Raw genomic sequence first — 18,519 nt, forward strand, 5'->3', positions numbered from 1 at the left:
CATATGCACAGAGCAGAAAGAATGAGATAATGATCTATCACCCAGTCTCAAAAATGGGTAATATTCTAGGGCTAATCTTAAGGCCTAGACAGAACCCTTCACTAGAATGATTTCTAAGTGTTACACAGCAAAAAACTGCAACCCAAAAGGGCAACTTCTAAATTCACCAGAAACTCCAGGAGGTGGAAGTTCTAGGAAAGTAGCAGTGGTGAAGGAAAAGAAACAGACTTCAATTTCAACTCTTGAGGAATGTCCATCAGAGTAATTGAACCTGCAATGTGTTTCTACAGGTTGTATTAGCTGACTGTGTAATTCCTAAAAGAAGCATTTCTGTCTGCTGAGCAAGAATCACTATATTGCAAAAACCCTAAAGGAAGGCTCCATGGGCACCCCCGTCAGCTGTCCAGGACTCAGTCTTGGTTATAAACACTTTCCATTTTGACATAAGCATTTACAGCAAACTTGAGCAAAACAAAACAATACAGATTGAGTTAATTTCTGACCTACTAAAATCTACCATGTGCTGGAATTTGGAGAAGCTGATGCAAAGTCTCTACTTACTGGAACTGTTACATCATCATAAAAACTCCAAGCTAAGGCCCATCTCATTGTTCAACCTTGACAGAATTCAGTGTAGGTGACTTTAGGAACCCCTTGTATGTGAAGCTCTTCCTTCAGAGGTGCCAGGCTGCATTTCTTTCCTAGCATATTTTAACAAACTCTAATTCACCTCCTTCTGCCATGATCTCTGCGATACCTCCTCTATTTACAGAACTAGGTGGAGGTCTCTGAGGATTTTGATGGTTTACTCCCTTAGCCTCCAACTGATTGGCAAAAAAGGGAGGGTTACACATACAAAAGTCATAGATTATCTCAGATTCTCCTTTGAGAGCATCCATCAGGAGTGTCTTCTGTGGCACTTTTACCAGTTGTATGAGATCAGATAAGTTATTCTGTTCCACGTTTGTCTTTGCATAGTTGAAACACATGTCATCCACTTCTGTTGCAAGGTAATACCAGCCGTTTAAGGTTGCTCCAAGTAAGGGATAGATGCAGGATGCTCCTGTACCTATGTCAATTCCTCTTGGCACAGTACTTTTGTCAGGGTCCTGGTGACCAATCAGATCTTCCACCCAATGAATATAGTTGAGTCTCAAGGGAACTGTGGGAATTAGTCTTTCCAATGGAATATCAATAGAAAGTCCAAAATCTTCTCTCAGGAGAGTACAAGTCAGAGTTCTGACTGCTTCAGGGTCTTTAAAATTTAGACTCACTCTTCCATTCAGATTTATCTGAACGTGCTATTTAAAATCTGGATATTAAATATTTGGATGCCAGATATGCAAAGTCAGGAGGTTTGTCCTTGCGTCTGTTTTTTGCATGCATTGATTTACTCAGAGCCATCTCGAAATGAGCAGCAACACACGAGCCCCAAATCCAAGGATGAGGAACCTGGATCACCCATTGATTAACCCCTCAAAATATGTGATTTCAATTGTTGTAAGTATTTCAAATTGTATATAAAACAAGCACATTGTATCCCATAAATGCATTAATGTATCCAGCTATGATTTAATTAAAAAAAAAAACACTAAATTTTAAATAAAAAAAAAAGTTTCAGCTGCAGCATGGCCACTGCTGAACGTAGCCTTTTCACTGGAGCTTTCCCTCAATCCAAAGCTGCAAGACAGAAAAAAATGTGAGAATCTCATCCGCATACAGGTTGGTTGTCTGAGTGTTAACTCTTTCACATAACTTACTTTTATTTATTTATTTTTTTAATTTTATTATCATTTTTTTTTATTGTTGGTGATTCATTGAGGATACAATAAGCCAGGTTACACTGATTGCATTTGTTAAGTAAAGGCCCTCTTGAAATCATGTCTTGCCCCCAGAAGGTGTTTTAATGGCCCTGGGTTAGTTGCTTTATTTTGCATCTTGTCTATAGTTTTAGCAGAAGAAACAGGCCAAAGAGGGCAGGGCATCGTTGGCTGAAAGGAATATAATTCTGTGAATTTTTCTGTGGTAATAAATGTGACAAATGAAAATCTGTGAGATAGAGTGTATCACATATTTTATTCCATGAAAAACTTGGATTTATGCAGGGGGACTAAATACAAAAGCTTTGTGTAAACATAATGTGAAATATAAGATATAGATTAACATGTATTGTGTGGGGAAATGAGCGTTTTTTGTTTATTGACATTGTCAGGCTCCCACAGCTGGACATTGTATGAATCTACAGCAAAGATTCCTGTGGTGGTCATGTGGGGAGCAAGTGAGGGATCTCTGCTCTTCCTAGACAGGGTGGTATCAGCGGCAGCCTAGATGGCTTATATAGTCTACGCGAGAATCTTTAAGAATTTTTCAGAGTTTACTAGATGAGATATGGTTGGCAAATAAAAAAAATTAAAAAAGAATCTTTCAAAGTTTCTACTTGAATTTTCTAAGTAAATTTTACCATTATTATATTAGCACATTAGTTATCATATTTTAGAAATACCTATAATTAAAATTGCATATGAGAGACAAAAGAGCATGTTTTAAATGGAACTTTTATGATTTGGTATAAAATGATTCTGAATCTTCAATGTAAGACTCTAAAAGGCAGAATAAAGAAGACAGCCTCTTTAGACATGTCAGGAACTTGGGAACCCACAATAATACATTTCCTAGCTTTTTGTTCTCTCTCATATATCCTAGACTGAACACTGGAGAAGCCAGCTGTCCAGAATTGTCAATGAGCACAGACAAACAAAACAAAACAAAACAAGGAAAAGCTGCTTTCCTAGCCAACAGAACAGGAAAGGGGCATCCTGGCAGGAGAGAAGAACTATAGAAATAATCACTCTATTCCAGCTAAACATCAAAGAAAGAAACCCAGGTGCTGACCTCAAAGCCCTCAGTAAAGGCTAAGAGGAGAGCTGGACTTCTACTCTAGCCAGGGTGTCACAGGGAGCCTGGAACTCACCATCAGTGTGCCATCAGAAAAGGAGAGGTTTTGTCATTGAGGATTGTCACCAGCTCACCTCTCCATTTCTTGTAAGTAGGTAGCACAGGGGGACCCTAAATTTCACTCCACTTATAAGCATCAAGAAGCCCCTCATAGAGGTGTCAAAGGAAGACTGGCAAAGTGTCAAAACTTCCACCAGTGCTCAGTGGAAGAACACCATCTTTTCCATGGCATCAGGGAAGGTTATGAGGGGACCAGAAATGAGGCCTTTGCCCTTCAGTGATATCAGTGGCAGCCTAGATGGGAACTTGTCCTACTGAACAATATGGAAACAATTTATTTCTTTTAACTGTGGTACTAATAATTCAGTCCAGCGAGGCCCTAAGATATAATGCCAACATACAAAATACATAACTGTATTTCTTTATACTTCAGTGAATATGTGGAATCCAAAATTTAAAATGTAATACCATTTACAACCACCACTGCCCACCAAAAATAAATAAACAAACAAACAAAGAGAGGTTCAAATCTAACAAAGCATGCACAGGACTTGTATGCTAAAAACTGTAGCGTGCTGATGAAGGAAACAGGAAAGGATCTCATAAACGATGAGACATACCACGGACTGGAAGACTCAACCCAGTGAAGACATCAGTTCTCTGTAAGTTGATGTACAGTTTTAATGAAATTTCTATGAAAATCTGAGCAATAATTTTTTTATGGATCTAGAAACTTTTACTCTAAAATCTCTATAGGTAGTCAAAGGAAATAGAATAGCCAAAATTCTGAAAAAGCAGAACTAAGTGAGATAACTCGAGCCAATTTCAAGATTTCCTCCATAGCCTCAGTGGTCAATACTGTGTATTATTTAAAATGGCATCGCCCGATCAATTGAGCAGAATAAAGAACTCAGAAATAGCTTCATGCAAGTACGGCCAACTGATTTTTGGCAAAGAACTGTGCTGGAATAATGGCTATCCATAGGCAAAAATTATCTAATACAAAACATTAACTCAAAATGGATTATAGATTTAAATGTAAAACTATAAAATGTTGAGAATTAAACATAGGAGAAAATGCTAGTTCTTAGACATGATACCAAAAGCATAATTCATTAAATAAAAAATTTACTATATCAATAAAATTATGAACTTAAAAAATTAGAAAGTTAAAGAGACATTTCCTTGAAAAGATTTGAGATGGTTAATTTTGTCAACTTGACTAGCATAAGAGATACTCATCCTTTTGAGAAACAAAATTATCCGCTAAGTAGAGGCATTATTTTTATCTGTCATGTTGCAGAATATAGTTGAAACACTCTTTCCTAAAGTTATAAGGTCAGCTCGTGTTTGCATACCTTCTGTTGCTAATGGTTTTACCTTTCCAGAATGCCAGATCAAAGGAGTCACACAAAAATAGCTCTTTCACTTCCCTAAATGCATTTGCACTCACATTCTTTTTCACTGCCTAGTGAAACTGTGTGTGGTATGGTGTACCACAGTTTCTCCTATACATTCAGCTGTTGAAGAATTTCTAGGTTGTTTCCAATTTGGGGTAACTACAATTTTTGTGTGCAAACAGTTTTTAATTAACTCGGATGAAAATATAGAGGTTCAAGTGCTCAGTCTTATGGTACATACATATAAATATATATCATACCACTTTCTTTTTTTTTTATTGTTGGGGATTCATTGAGGGTATAAGAAATTGCCAAACTATGTTCTAAAGTGAAAGTGACACTTTTAACTGGAACAAGAAATAAGTGAGAATTCACATTGCTGTACAATTGTACCAATATTCAATACTGTCAGTATTTTTTACTGTTTTTTATTTGGCTGTATTTTGTTTTTGCCATTTTAATAGGAACATGTAGTATTTCATTGTTGTTTGAATTTAAATTTCCTTAAAAGCTAATGATGCAGGTATTATTTTATTTATCTTCTACTTAACTATCATTGTTGGTGGAGTGTTCAGCAATCATGTTCATTTATTATTTGATTTGTTGTTTTTCTATTTTGGGGATTTGGAGTTTTATAAGATATATAATTTGCAAATATTTTCCTAGCCTTTGCCTTGTCTTTTTATTTGTAACACTTTAAAGATTAAAAGCTCTGAAGTTTAATGTTGTAAATTTTAGACTCTGATAAAGAGTAAAAGTTCTTAAATTTGAAAACTGCTGTTTTTGTCCCTCATGAATAACGTTTTTAGTGTGTTAGCTTATTGTAAAATTCAAGGTTATGCCAAACATCTTTTAAATTTCTTAATTCTTTTTTTGTTTTAGAGACAGGATCTTGCTCTGTCGCTCATGTTGGAGTGCAGTGGTACATCATAGCTCAGTGTAACATTGAACTTCAGCACTCCCGCTATCCTCCTGCCTCCATCTCCCGAGTAGCTAGGACAATAGGATACTGGTTCACAGATACATACCACTATAACTAGCTAATTTTTTTTGTAATGTTTTGTAGAAATAGGCTCTCACTGTATTACCCAGGTTGTTCTTGAACTCCTGGCCTCCAATGATCCTCCTACTTTAGCCTCCTGAAGTGCTGCAACTCTTAACATTTCTTAGGGAATTTTTATAGCTTTATATTCACATTTACGTCTGTGAACAAGTATGAGTTAAGTTGCCAAAGACTTTTGTTAATTTTATATTTATTTGTTTATTGCATATGTATGTCGAATTTTTGTAGCATAATTGTTAAATTAGTTATGTTTTCTCTATTAACTGGCTTTTATGGCTTTGTCATAAATCTATATCTGTATGGGTGTGTTTCTGGGGCTTTTTACTCTGTTCCGTTATATCTATGGATCTAAACCTTCACTCATGCCGTACTCTTGATTATGGCAACTTTATCTGAAGATCTACTGAAGGGTAACATGGGTCCTGAAAAATCTTTTTCTTTATGAAATTATTTTGGCTCTTCTGGTTTGTCTTCCCACATATATTTGAGAATTAGTTGTTGATACCCACAAACTTATTACAGAAATTTTGAACAGGATTCTGTTAAATCTCTAGATCACTTTAGATAATAATCTTACAAACTAACGTCTTTCATTCAACAAACGTGGTATATTTCCTATTTGTTTAAATCCTCTTTCAATTCTTTTGAAATACAATAGTGTCGTAGTTTATTTTTTTATAAGTTTAGTACAACAAATCAGTGAAAACATCTAGACATGCGCAAATTTTTAACTAAAATTTTATTTCTTCAACAATCAAAGGACAATTCATGTTATCTACTTCTTCAGTATGTTTTCTCAGTTTGTATATTGTATATTGTTTTCTCAGTTTGATGTGGTCAATTATTTGAATTTATTAAATTTATTGGCATAGAATTATTTGTTTTATTTACTTATTATCTTTTGAGTGTTTCTGGGATCAGTAATGATTTTTTTTTTCTTACAGATATTTGAAATTTGTGTTTTCCTAAAAATCTTTTTTCTTGGTCAGTCTTGGTAGATGTTGAAACATTGTTTTGATCCTTTCAAAGGATCTGCCCCTTTGTATTGGTTTTATCTATTATTTTGTTCCTATTTTATTTTTGCTTTCACCTTGATTATTTTATGCCATTGTTGTCTCTGAATTTTGCTTGCTCTTCTCACATTTATCAAGATAAAAGCTTAGGTGATTTAGTTTAAATTGGTTTTGTCTAATATAATAATGTAATCTCATGGGTTTTTCTCTAAGCCCTACTTTACCTAAAGCTACAAAAGTCTGATATGTTGTACTTTATGTTTATTTAGATGAAACTAATTTTTAATATCCCAAGGATTTTCCCTTTGACCTGTGAGTTATTTTGAAGTACATAATTTAATTTCCAACTACTTGGGAATTTTCCAGCTATATTTCTGTGATTAATTTCTATTTATTTTTGTTGTTGGCTGAAAATTAATTCATATGATATAATTTTTTTCATATTTGCAAAGATTTGTTTTATGGCCCACAATATAGACTGTTTAAGTCAATGTCGGTTTTACACTTAAGAAGTTTGGATATTGTTCTGTTTTTTGTTGAGTGTTCTATGCATGTCAATTTTGTTAAGTTTGCTAATGGTTATGTTTAACTTTTCATAACCTTCTTGACTTTCTCTCTACCTGTTCTATCTGTTGAAAGCATAAGAATATGAAATTTTTAGAATGTTATTGTGGATATATGTATGTCATAAATCATTATTCTTTTTAAAATTTATTTTTATTTTATTATTATTATTATTATTTTTAGATATAGGATTTTGCTCTGGCACAGAGACTGGACTTCAGTGGCCTGATCATAGCTCACTGTAACCTTGAACTCCTGGATTCAAGTGATCCTCCTACTTCATTCTCCCCAGTAGCCGGGACTACAGGTGCATACCACTGACCATTTTTTTTTTCTGTCTTTTTTGTAGACATGAGGTCTCTTCTTGCCATGTTGCCTAAGCTTGTCTCCAACTCCTGGCCTTAAACGATCTTCCTGCTTCAGCCTTCAAAGTGGTAGGACTACAAGCATAAGCCAGCACGCTCAGCCAATCAGAGCTCTTACATCCCTCACACTTAAAGTTCTGTTGTTGATATATAGAACAATTTAGTATTTTCATGTATTCCTAGAGAACTGACTCCTTTATTAACGTGTTCTTTTCAATTGATTTTATTCCATAATATATATCCAAGTATCACATTCCTTCTCACCAAAAACTTCCTCAAATGGTTTTTGTAGAGTAGTATGTTGTGATGGACTTTTTCCATTTTTGTTTGACTTAAAAAAGTCTTTATTTTTTCTTCACTTCTGAAAAATCTTTTCTTTGGGTATACAACTCAGTATTTTACTTTAAGCACTTTAACACTATTTTCCAATTTTCTTGTTGTTTGCATGAATTCTGACCATACAGCACCTGTAATTCTTACCTCATTTTTGCTGGAAGTAATGTCCCCACCACTACCGTGGCCATCTTAAGAAATTTATCTCTTTATTTTTTACTAGTCTAAATATGCTATGCCAAGAATGTTTCTTTTTCGTGGTTGATGTTTATTTGTCCTGTTTGCTGGTTTATGGACATGTGGATTTGGAGTTCAGAATCTGTCATTAATTGGGGGATTTTTTTTTTTTTTTTGCCTTTTTTTTAAACATTTGTTTGTTCCATTTCATTTCTCCTTCTGGGATTCCAACTGCGTATAATTTGAATGATTTATACTGTCCCATAGCTCATGTTTCTTTTCATAGATATCATCTTTGCTTTTCAAACTGGGTAATTTATGCAGGCCTACCTTTAATTTGATAATTCTCTTCTTGTCTTTATTGAGTCTACAGATGACCCTATCAATGGGCCATCACATTGCAGTGCTTTTTTTTGTAAACATTCTTCCTCATGCTTTCATTCTTCAAAAAGGCCGTGTTTCATTATAGCCTTAAATACTTTAATCATGATTGTTTAAAATAATTTGATGAGTAGTTGAGCTAAGAGTAAAGTTTGATGTCAGCAACACACCATAGGCTTAAAATTCTGCTGTTTACTTACTGCGTGTTATCTATGCTGCAATCAATGCCTTGCATTTTAGGTGGGGACTAATTTTTATCATTTTTTTCTTTCTTCTTGCCTCCGTATATCTCTGATTTGCTTTGCTTTTTTTTTTTTTCTTGCTTGTCACATACCATTGTGCCTCTCTCATGGCTTTCCAAGCTGTATCAACTGTGGCTTTTTCTTGCTCTTGCTTGTAGCCCTTGTTATGGTGACATGGCATAGAAACACATCCTTAGGTATTTTGATTAGGTCTTAGTCTTGAACAGGCACTATACAGTTTTCTTGGGGCAGGGGTCTTCAATCGTGTTTCTGGCCCTTCTTCAGTTGCTAGGAATGTTAATCATAGTAGATACTTGTGCCTCTCTTCGTTGCTTTTTTTTTCCTATTTACCACCTGATAAACACAATGGATTTTCCTATTTTCCTATTTACCACCTGATAAACACAATGGATTTCCAACAGATCCCACAGCTATTGTTTTTTTCTTTCCCTCTGCAGAATAAGGCTTTTGTTTTATAAGTAAAAGAGGCAAGATTGATCTGGACCTATGTCTACTCACAATCATCATTATAAGATAAACTTTCTTACTGATGTTTTCCATGAGTGTCTGGTAGAGAAAGCAATACAAGTAGGTCAAAGCCCTCTAGATATAGGGTCCCCATGCAAACCCACAATTTGTCTTTAGCAATTCATTAAACATTACCGTCTTAATCTTATCAGCTCATATGCTGTCTGGTAGACCAGCAAACCCTAGGTCCTACTGCTCCATGCAGGTGCCTGCCTCTCCCCAGATTTCATGTTAGTTGCTTGTCTACAATTTTAGTTTCTGATAGATTCCAGAAAGTAAATTAACTTGATCTTGTCCTGATTTTCTTATTGTGGTAAGGGTAAGAGTAATGCTTTTGCTTAATCTCTGCGTCTCTGAGGTGGAAAACTTTTGTTAACCAAATTTGAGAAAAGGTAAAATGATTTCATATCTTCAGTGGACTGTACACTAAGGGAAAACATAACAGCAATTATAATTAATTAGTAGATTTATTTTACAAGTAATAGTAGTATTATAATTCTGAAATTATTTTGTGAACACAGTAATACTAAATAAGTAAATATATTAATGTTAGAGAAATCAAGATTTTCTAATAGAAAATTGATACAAATATTTTTTAAAAGTGAAAAGAAAAATCTTGTAGTGTTAAATCTAAATTGGAAATGTCAACATAAACTCAAATATTTATATGTATACATCTGCACATATAGACTTTTCTTCTAATTATATCCAATGGTATATTCTAGATATAATTGCCTAACTCATGTATGGCAGAATCTCTGTAAATCGACCTCTCAAGGGACTGCAACAAACTGGTCAACATGTAGAGGTGATCAACACAAGGAAGTAGGCCTACTGTATTGGTAAGTCCTATAAAAATTAGGTCAAATTAAGGAGGTGGTGAGTATAGGGAGGTGGTCCACTACAGAGGTATTTTCCTAAACACACTCCTTTTGAAAATTTATTTCACTATTACCAAAAGAGATTATTCTTGATCTGGGACAGGAAAAATACAATATCAACTTGAAGAGCTTTAATTTTGTTAGAAATCAAGAAGGTGCTCAAAAATTAATGAGGTCAAGTCTAAAAGGAAAACATGCTCTAATTAGAATAGCATCGTTTGTGACCAATGAACTAATAATTTAATCAAGGACTATGATGTATCCTTAGTAAAAAGTCTTGGGGAATGGGTAATCACATTGTCTCAAAATATCTCCCCAAGTTGTTTACAAACTGTACTTACAAAGGGTACACTATACTTTAAAAATGGAGCAATATGGAATTTGCCAAGTTAACCAAATAATTGAATTTGCATCATCAAATTTGAAAACTTCCACGTGTCTCCTGACACAACGTAATAAAAGTACACTATGTCATCTATACCCTGTATTATATTCTTGCCAAGAAATATTTAATGTAAAATTGATCACTGGTAAATAATCTGGCAAATCCAGACTGTGACTTATCACACAAAATAATGGGCTTATATATATGTTTCAAAAGGATGAATATCATGAGAAGAAGTGAGGAGAATGTTCCAGATGCAAAGAGATTAAAGAGGCAATAAATAAATGCAATATATGAATCTTACTTCAATAAGAAATTTTTACAAAGGACAATATAGTCTTTATATAGGAAATGGTCAATTGTAACTAAAAAGAAAGAAAATTTCTTCATAGAAAATATGATGCTTATGAGCCATTTCATGCCCTAGACTTGGCCACATCAGGCATCTAGTTACCTCTGCGATGTTTTTCAACTTACTTCAATATAGTTGAAGATTGACTCCAAACTTCAGTACTAGCCTTTTTCCTAGTTCAAATAATAAAATTTTGAAAATTTGTTCTAGTTACCTCAGTTTTCTTTGAAATCAGTTTTACTCTGATGTCAGTGATGGTGAAGCCTTTTATTCTTGTTTCTTTTGTTCCTCTTGAACACATTCCTTTTGTGAGTTGCTACCACTCATGGATAATGGTGAGTGTTGTTGACTGTCCAAGACTTTCCCATTGTGCACGTGCTGGGCCCTCCTTCTCAATAACTTGAATTCGTAGTTACTTTGTTACAGAATTAAGAAAGCTAGGCAGGCATGATGGCTCACACCTATAATCCTACACTCTTCCAGACTAATGCGAAAGGATCACTCAAAGCCAGGAGTTGGAGACCAGCCTGAGCAACAGGAAAATACCACATTTCTACAAAATACAGAGAAATTAACCCAACATTGCAGCACTGCCTCAACAATGTGGGTGGCTGAAGCAGAAGGATTTCTTGAGCCTAAGAGTTCAAGGTTGCAGTGGGCTATGATGGTGATGATGCCACCGTACTCTAGTGGGTGTGACATAGACTCTGCCTCAAAAAATAAATGAAATAAAATAACTAGTAAAAAAAAAAAAAAGAAAGAATGGAAAAAGGTGAACTGTGTACTCTAACTTTCATACCCACAAGATACTTGAACTTTGATTTCTAGTAAATGTTAAACTAGGAAAGGATCCAGTACTGTGGATTTCCAAAGTAATGCTCATTGTTTACTTTTTGTGATAACATGTGGTTGCCAGAATATATTGCTATACTGAGTCTTTGGTCTTGGAATTTGAAGAATGAGACCACAGACCATGCTGATCAGTGACAAGATATTGTTTATTGTTGGGAAAACATGGATAGAGAGAATAAGAAGCAAAAGAGGAGAACAGAACCTCCAGCAGCACAAGACAGGAACTCAAGTGGGAAACACCCTCCCACTTCCTACTCCCATCTTCAGTCTATGGAGTTTAAATGCTATTTTTCCTATCTTTTCCTTTTATTATACCAGCATCATAATTTTATTACTCTACTCCCAGGTAAGTGAAGCCTATAATATACCAGAAGAGGAATAAAATCAGACATTAGTGCTGGCTTAAATATCTATTTTTGTTTCTTCTTATTTGAATATTTAAATTTTATGGTTTATTAAAAAGCTAAATCAAAAAATTTAAAAAACAATAAAATTTTTTATTTTTTCTCAATAAAGCTATTTTTTTATTTTGAATTTTTAAACTGCAGCTCACAAATATTTTTATTTTGCCAGATCTGTCCCCTGAATAAAAGTAGTTAAACTCTACTGTGTTTTAGTTTGTTTTTGTTGACTCCTTTATAGGAAATCAGTAACTTTTGCCTTCTTTAGTGAAATCCCTATGTCTTTCATTCATTCAACTGTTTATAAAGTACCTACTCTCATTATTACTTATTGATTCCCTTTTGTTGCAAAAGGAATTAAGAAACTAACATGTAGTTATTGATACATACTGTGCTGGATAAAAGGAAAACAAACCAATATGATCCATGGTCCTCAACACTGTGGAAGAACGTGTGGTATAGTCTATGCTCCTTTGGACAGTTTGAACAGTGTCCTGCTATGAGACCCTTAAGGTAGCTTAGACCCTTGTTGAATCCAGATGTAGTGGGTGGGCCAAAACTTCCATCTTCCTGTTTTCCAATGTGATATCCTCCAAGGTTGACAGTACTGTGCTTTCATTTCTACAGTCTGGAGTTGCTTCCTGCCTTTGTGTCCAAAGAAAGCTAACTTTGCTTCACTGTTCCTCAGACATTCCTCAGGTAGCACTGACAGCATCTTGTGTAATGTTTTGCTCTTCAAGGTGACATAGAAGCCAGGCTCCCATAAGATGAGGTGTCTTTCCCAAATTAGCTTCTTCCCAAAGGATCCAATTTACCTAAGAAGATTTTGTTCATGACTCTTCAGGCTCCAGGAGTAAAACAGGTAGAGGGGACTGGGTGGGGCTGGTCATTTTTGAGCAGACTCTGAATGTAAACATGGCTGGTGGGATGGAACTCCTCCCCCCAGGGTCTGGATACTCATTGGCCTTCACAGCCATAGGCATTGTACTGTTTGGGGTAGAGGATCCAGGAGCCCCATCCAACCAGGTTGAAGTCCACCTGGAAACTGACCTTTTGACACAGTTGGCTTCTGTCTGGCAAGTGAGGTTGACAGTGCCTCCTGCCCCTCTTGGGGAAAGAGTTGTCCATCTTGGGCCAGCCAGGAGCCCGGAGCTCTCAGCTTCTCACAAGGTGGAGCTGTCCAGCCAGCTTGGCTCCAGCAAAAGATTTGAAAAGAAGAAAGGAAAAGGATGCTGCCCCTATGGGCAAGGGGTTTTAGGAAGTACTCCACAATTGACCAAAAGTCTGAGAAAAGAAAATATGCCTAAAATTAAGCACAGCAATGCACTCCTTGAAGTTTTTGCCACAGGCAAGGAAATAGGATGTGTGCTCCCCACCGAAAGCGGAACCTCCCAGATCTTTGAGGCTGTATTTTCTTCATGACCTTGCTTGAAAGGTAACCTGTTTTTGTCTGGACATAGGGGTCTCTGATGAGACTGATTTCTGAGCTCACCCAGGCCTGGAAAATGAAGTCCCTGTCTAGCCCAGAGGAACAATGTATCAATGTGATGACTTTCCAGTCTTTAGTTTTTAATACTAATTTCTTTTCATATTGTTCTATCCTCCATATAGTTATATATAATGTTATTTTAAATATTTATTACAATATACATAATATATTGTGTATACATGTGTGTTCAAATATTTATATGTAATTAACATATATTTTATTTGTAAGTGAATTCACACATGTATTAATCAGGGTTCTCCAGGGAAAAGGAATCCATATACCCATATAACACATACACACACACAGGTTGAAGGTCAAGGGTTCCAGTTTCCTGAACCCCAATTGACCTGGTTCAATTACTCGGCTGAGTTAGAATTTCAACCAAGTCACAGTGGAAACTAAAAATAAAACTGGAGCAGCCCTGGCAGTGTAGATAGAAAGAAAAAGTCACCTACACAAGTTTCCAGGTAATAAAGAGAGGTTTTATTGAAGAAGAACAAAGAGAAAGCTTTTGAGCACTTCCAAAGACAGTTGGAAGTGGATTCCTCATGTGAAGAAAAAGTGAGAGAGATGAAACCAAAGGCAGTGTGGGCACGTCAACAGCCCTTCCTCCCCGGTTGAAATGAGCTGTCTTTCCTTGGTCACTTTGCACCATCAGGTGTTACTGCCCTTTGCTATTGGCTGAGTGCTGAATGACCTTGTGTGCCATCCAGACTTCTTTATTCTGGCAGGCCTGGTTTTCCTCCCACCCCTCCTTGAAGCCCCTTTCTTTGTGTCCATTCACAATATATATTTGAGAGAAAGAGAGAGAGAGAGAGAGAGAGAGAGATTTCTAAGGACTTGGCTCAGATGATTATGGAGAATAAGAAGTCCCAAAGAACTAGGAGAGGTGATGAGGTGATGATGTTCTTCAGTCTGGGACTGAAGGCTGGAGAACCAGGAGGAATGGTCATGCAGGTCCCAGTCCAACAGCCAACAAGCTTGAGCCCCAAGAAGCCTGAAGGCCGGAAAAGAATGATGTCTCCTCTCAAGACCGGTAGGAAGAGCTCCCTCTCAGCCTTTTATTCTACTCAGGTCTTCAGCTTACAGGCTGAGTGCATGCTATTGAGGCATGAGGGCATCAGCTTACCTGAACCCAGAGAATCTGATCAGTTAATTTCCTTCAGACACACCCAAACAGAGGCAACCAGAAGAATATTTGGCCAAATATCTAGGTACCCATGATTGAGTCAAATTGAGATATAAAATTAACCTTCACAATGCATAACTAAGTACAATTAATCTTTATATGTGAAAATTTACCAAGAATATCAGCATCTTCATCTAAAGAAAATCTTTATAGACAGATACCATCATTTGAACTATAAACTTAACATACATTCTAGAGAACAAAATCCTATATCTCCTGTTCGTGCTCCAGGGGATGATGCTTATTTTACATTATTATAATTAGAAAACTATAATCTGAAGGCGGGTCAGTGAAAAATCAGAAGGCCTCTTAAAGATCAGCTCATTATTAAAAGAGTGGCCTGATTAGTCTCATTGGTTCCCTACTACCAATTCCCCAAATTACAGAGTTTTTCCTTCATAATTAGTTTGTGCACTGCCTCTAAATTTGTGTTTTTTTATCCAGAAGAAAACATTTTATCTGGGTGTTTCTCTGACCATCAGAAGACTTTTTTCCTGCTGTCTTTTAATTACTCACTTGATACACAAAAGCATGTTTTAATAATAAAATGAAAACAAAATGAAATCCTTTTTAAAACAACACGTGAAAGAACTCCAGAAACAATTTACATTTATTCTGAGAATACCTGTCATGTATAGATTTGCCACATGGAGATACTTTGGTTTTTTCTTCTAGAAGTATCAACTTCATTACTAAACCACTGAGACTGCATTTTTTCTCTCTGCCCTAAGCTCCTGTTCTTTTTCTGTTATGCAGAACTCTCACTGTCCTTAGAGAAGAGATGTAAGAAGTTCTTTCTTTAGTTCTTAAGCACTGGGGCAGAGGTGCCTTTTTTAGCATTTAACAATACAAAGGAGCAGGAGAAAGAAGATGGGAGCTAACTTTAAGTGGCAACTGATTGCAGGGGGAAAAAACCACATCAAATAGGAGCTAGAGGCTTTCAGGCATTGCCTGGTTCTGCTCCTCTTTCTCTAGCAAAATAAGGAAAAAGACATGTATTGCTGTCATTTTATTCTCTATCATTTAACAGAAACATTCATCTACTATGAGTGAGATTTCATTAGGTAAAAACTAAGTGCAAATTTGACTCCTCTTGTGGAAGACCACCTTGTACAGTTATTCTGAATTAAAGAAACAATCACTTTCTTCTGAGTACTGTTAAAATACCATTAGAGCCACAAATGTACTTACAGATCTTATCTTCTAAGAAGATCTCAGTAATGAAACCCAGGACTGTTGAGGAGAGTAAAATGAGGAAGCAATTTTCTCTTTTCTTGCACATGGGAAGTACTCTATAAATGTTGGCTGTGTCACTGCTATTATTAATAATCCTATCATTTGCCCCTTGATACCCCTGTGGCGATCTATGAGCCGTACCAATGCCACTGCCAAAATACAAAAATGCGGACAAAGGAAAAACAACTGTAACCTGCCCCCTGTTCACATTTACACGCATCTAATTTGAGATTTCACTTGACCCACTCACAAAAGAATTACTATATGACATTGCACCTGAGGCGAAATAGAATGTCATTATCACTCTCTCACAAATAAAAGTGCAAGACTATGAAAATTTAACAAGCAAACTTTCAATTATTGTTTTTATACAACCAAGAAGTGCCTGTATGATGAAATGGGATAAGTAAATGTGTGAAAGAGAGACTAACGTTTGAATCTCGGCTCCCTGATGGGCTGAATCTATGGCCTGAGTTTAATATACTTATGTGTAAAATGGAGTTAGAACCTATATCACTTTTTTTTTTTCCTTTTCCCAAGATGGATTTGAATCCAGCCTCTGCTCAAAGTTTCCATCCGTTTCCTCCTAATGAAAGGTCAGCGAATCAGGCCAGATACTTTCTTTTCATGGTTTCTTCTAGCACTATGAAATTATGTTACACAGAGAGTCCTGGAGTTTCTAGTTATGAGGTAGATCTTAGCCCTTAGGAATTCTCACTCTCTTGACATCAGTCTGTTTTTTTACAAAAGAACTTTCCCCACTGTGGTGGATTTGTTTTTGTTTAATATCTTGGGAGTTTGCCAGAGTGTGGTGAGTTTAAACTCGACTCTTATAAATCTAAGGACCCACGCTCCATGATTTGAAGAGCCACAATGTAGTCTCCATTTTTTTAAGGGCTGAATAGTATTCACCTGGATGGAGGTGGAACACATTCTTCTTGGTAAAGCATCACAACAATGGAAAAGCAAGAATCCAATATACTCTTTTCTGATATGAAGGCAGTTAGATGAGCTAGTACAAGGTGGGGGTAGGGGAACAAGGGAGCAGGAAGAGGGGAGGAGGAAGAAGGACGGGGTCAAGGTGTATGGCACAGCTCTTGGGGCGGGACACAATGATAAGCAGGACTTTAACAAATACAATCAGTGTAACCTAATTCTTTGTACCCTGGATGAATCCAAAACAACAAAATAAATAAATAAATAAAGAGCCACAATGAAGGCTCCACTACATGCTGATATATTTATTCTGACTATATTCTTAGGAACCAGATTTTCAGACCCATTCTGAGACTGTCCACTTCAAACCTCCATTAATTCTGAGTGGTGAGCCATGGTACCTCTCTGGTTTCCAAAAGTTAATGTCAGCTAACTCCTAACAAGGGTCTTTAAACTCCTATAGCTTTGGCAAGGTGCTTTTTTTTTTTTTTTCAAAACACTGTTTTTCTGGTAATTGAAACAAACAAACAAAAAACCCTCTCTGGACTCTTTGAGGCAGGCCACTGGGAATGTTGATGTTTGGATTTGTGAAGAAGGAAATCCATGTTCACTTTAGTGAAGCACTCTAGGACTTTTGTATTAAAACTGGATTGATACACACACATACGTAGAAAAAAGCAGTTGGATATACAAGTGGTTATTGCTGGTTGGTGGGATTATGGGTAAATATGTATTTTTCTTATCTGAAGATTTTTTTTTCTATAATGAACACAGAATACTTGCCTAAGAAATAATTAAATGATGCAAAGAGTCCCCTTTCCTTTCTTCCTTTATCTTTTTGATACATTATATTTGTGCGTCTTTATGGGGCACATGTGAAATTTTATTACCTGCACAGAATGTGTGATGATTCAATCAAGGTATTTATGGTATCCATCACCTGAGTATCCTGTCTGTTAGATACACTTGAGGCTCTTCTTCTAGCTATTTGGAAAACTATGGTACATTGTTGCTGACTATAGTCACCCTACTTTGCTATTAAACATTCAAGCTAACTCCCTGCCTCTAGGACTTCAAATTATTCAGTTCACACACTTAAAAAGGAAGGATCATTATAACTCAAGTCAGAATTATTATCATTAGACATAAATATTTGTCTTCTACAGGACAAAAAAAAAAAAAGATAAATAAAACCTTAACGGGATCCTCTTATATTTGAATTCTAGAAACTCTACACTTACTTATCCACTATTAAATATCCCTTCAGGTAGTATTTTATCTTCCTAAGTGCTTTCCTTTGACGTATGTCACTCCAATATCCACCAGACCTATTTTTTTTTTTTTTTTTTTTGTAGAGACAGAGTCTCACTTTATGGCCCTCGGTAGAGTGCCGTGGCATCACACAGCTCACAGCAACCTCCAACTCCTGGGCCTAAGAGATTCTCTTGCCTCAGCCTCCCGAGTAGCTGGGACTACAGGCGCAGGCCACAACGCCCAGCTATTTTTTTGTTGCAGTTCAGCCGGGGCCAGGTTTGAACCCACCACCCTTGGTATATGGGGCCGGCGCCTTACCGACTGAGCCACAGGCGCCACCCACCAGACCTATTAAAAGAGTTCAGTTCAAAGGGAGCATCATCCATTTTATTCCAGGTGGATTATACAGAATAGCCTCCTCCGTATCAGGTTTTTTTTTTTTTGCAGAATAGAAACAAAATGTTTATTAATTGTAACGCTTGAAATAGATCACATACGGCAAGAGAATCGCGTAAGCCCAAGA

At 36.3% G+C, this 18,519-nt stretch overlaps 1 pseudogene; it reads right to left on the bottom strand.

Moving 5' to 3' along the window:
• Positions 1-513: 513 nt before the first annotated feature.
• On the bottom strand, positions 514-1,404 carry LOC128589671 (RNA N6-adenosine-methyltransferase METTL16-like; annotated as a pseudogene).
• Positions 1,405-18,519: the final 17,115 nt, after the last annotated feature.

Source organism: Nycticebus coucang, chromosome 7 (assembly GCF_027406575.1).
Source record: "Nycticebus coucang isolate mNycCou1 chromosome 7, mNycCou1.pri, whole genome shotgun sequence".
NCBI classification, from domain to species: domain Eukaryota; kingdom Metazoa; phylum Chordata; class Mammalia; order Primates; family Lorisidae; genus Nycticebus; species Nycticebus coucang.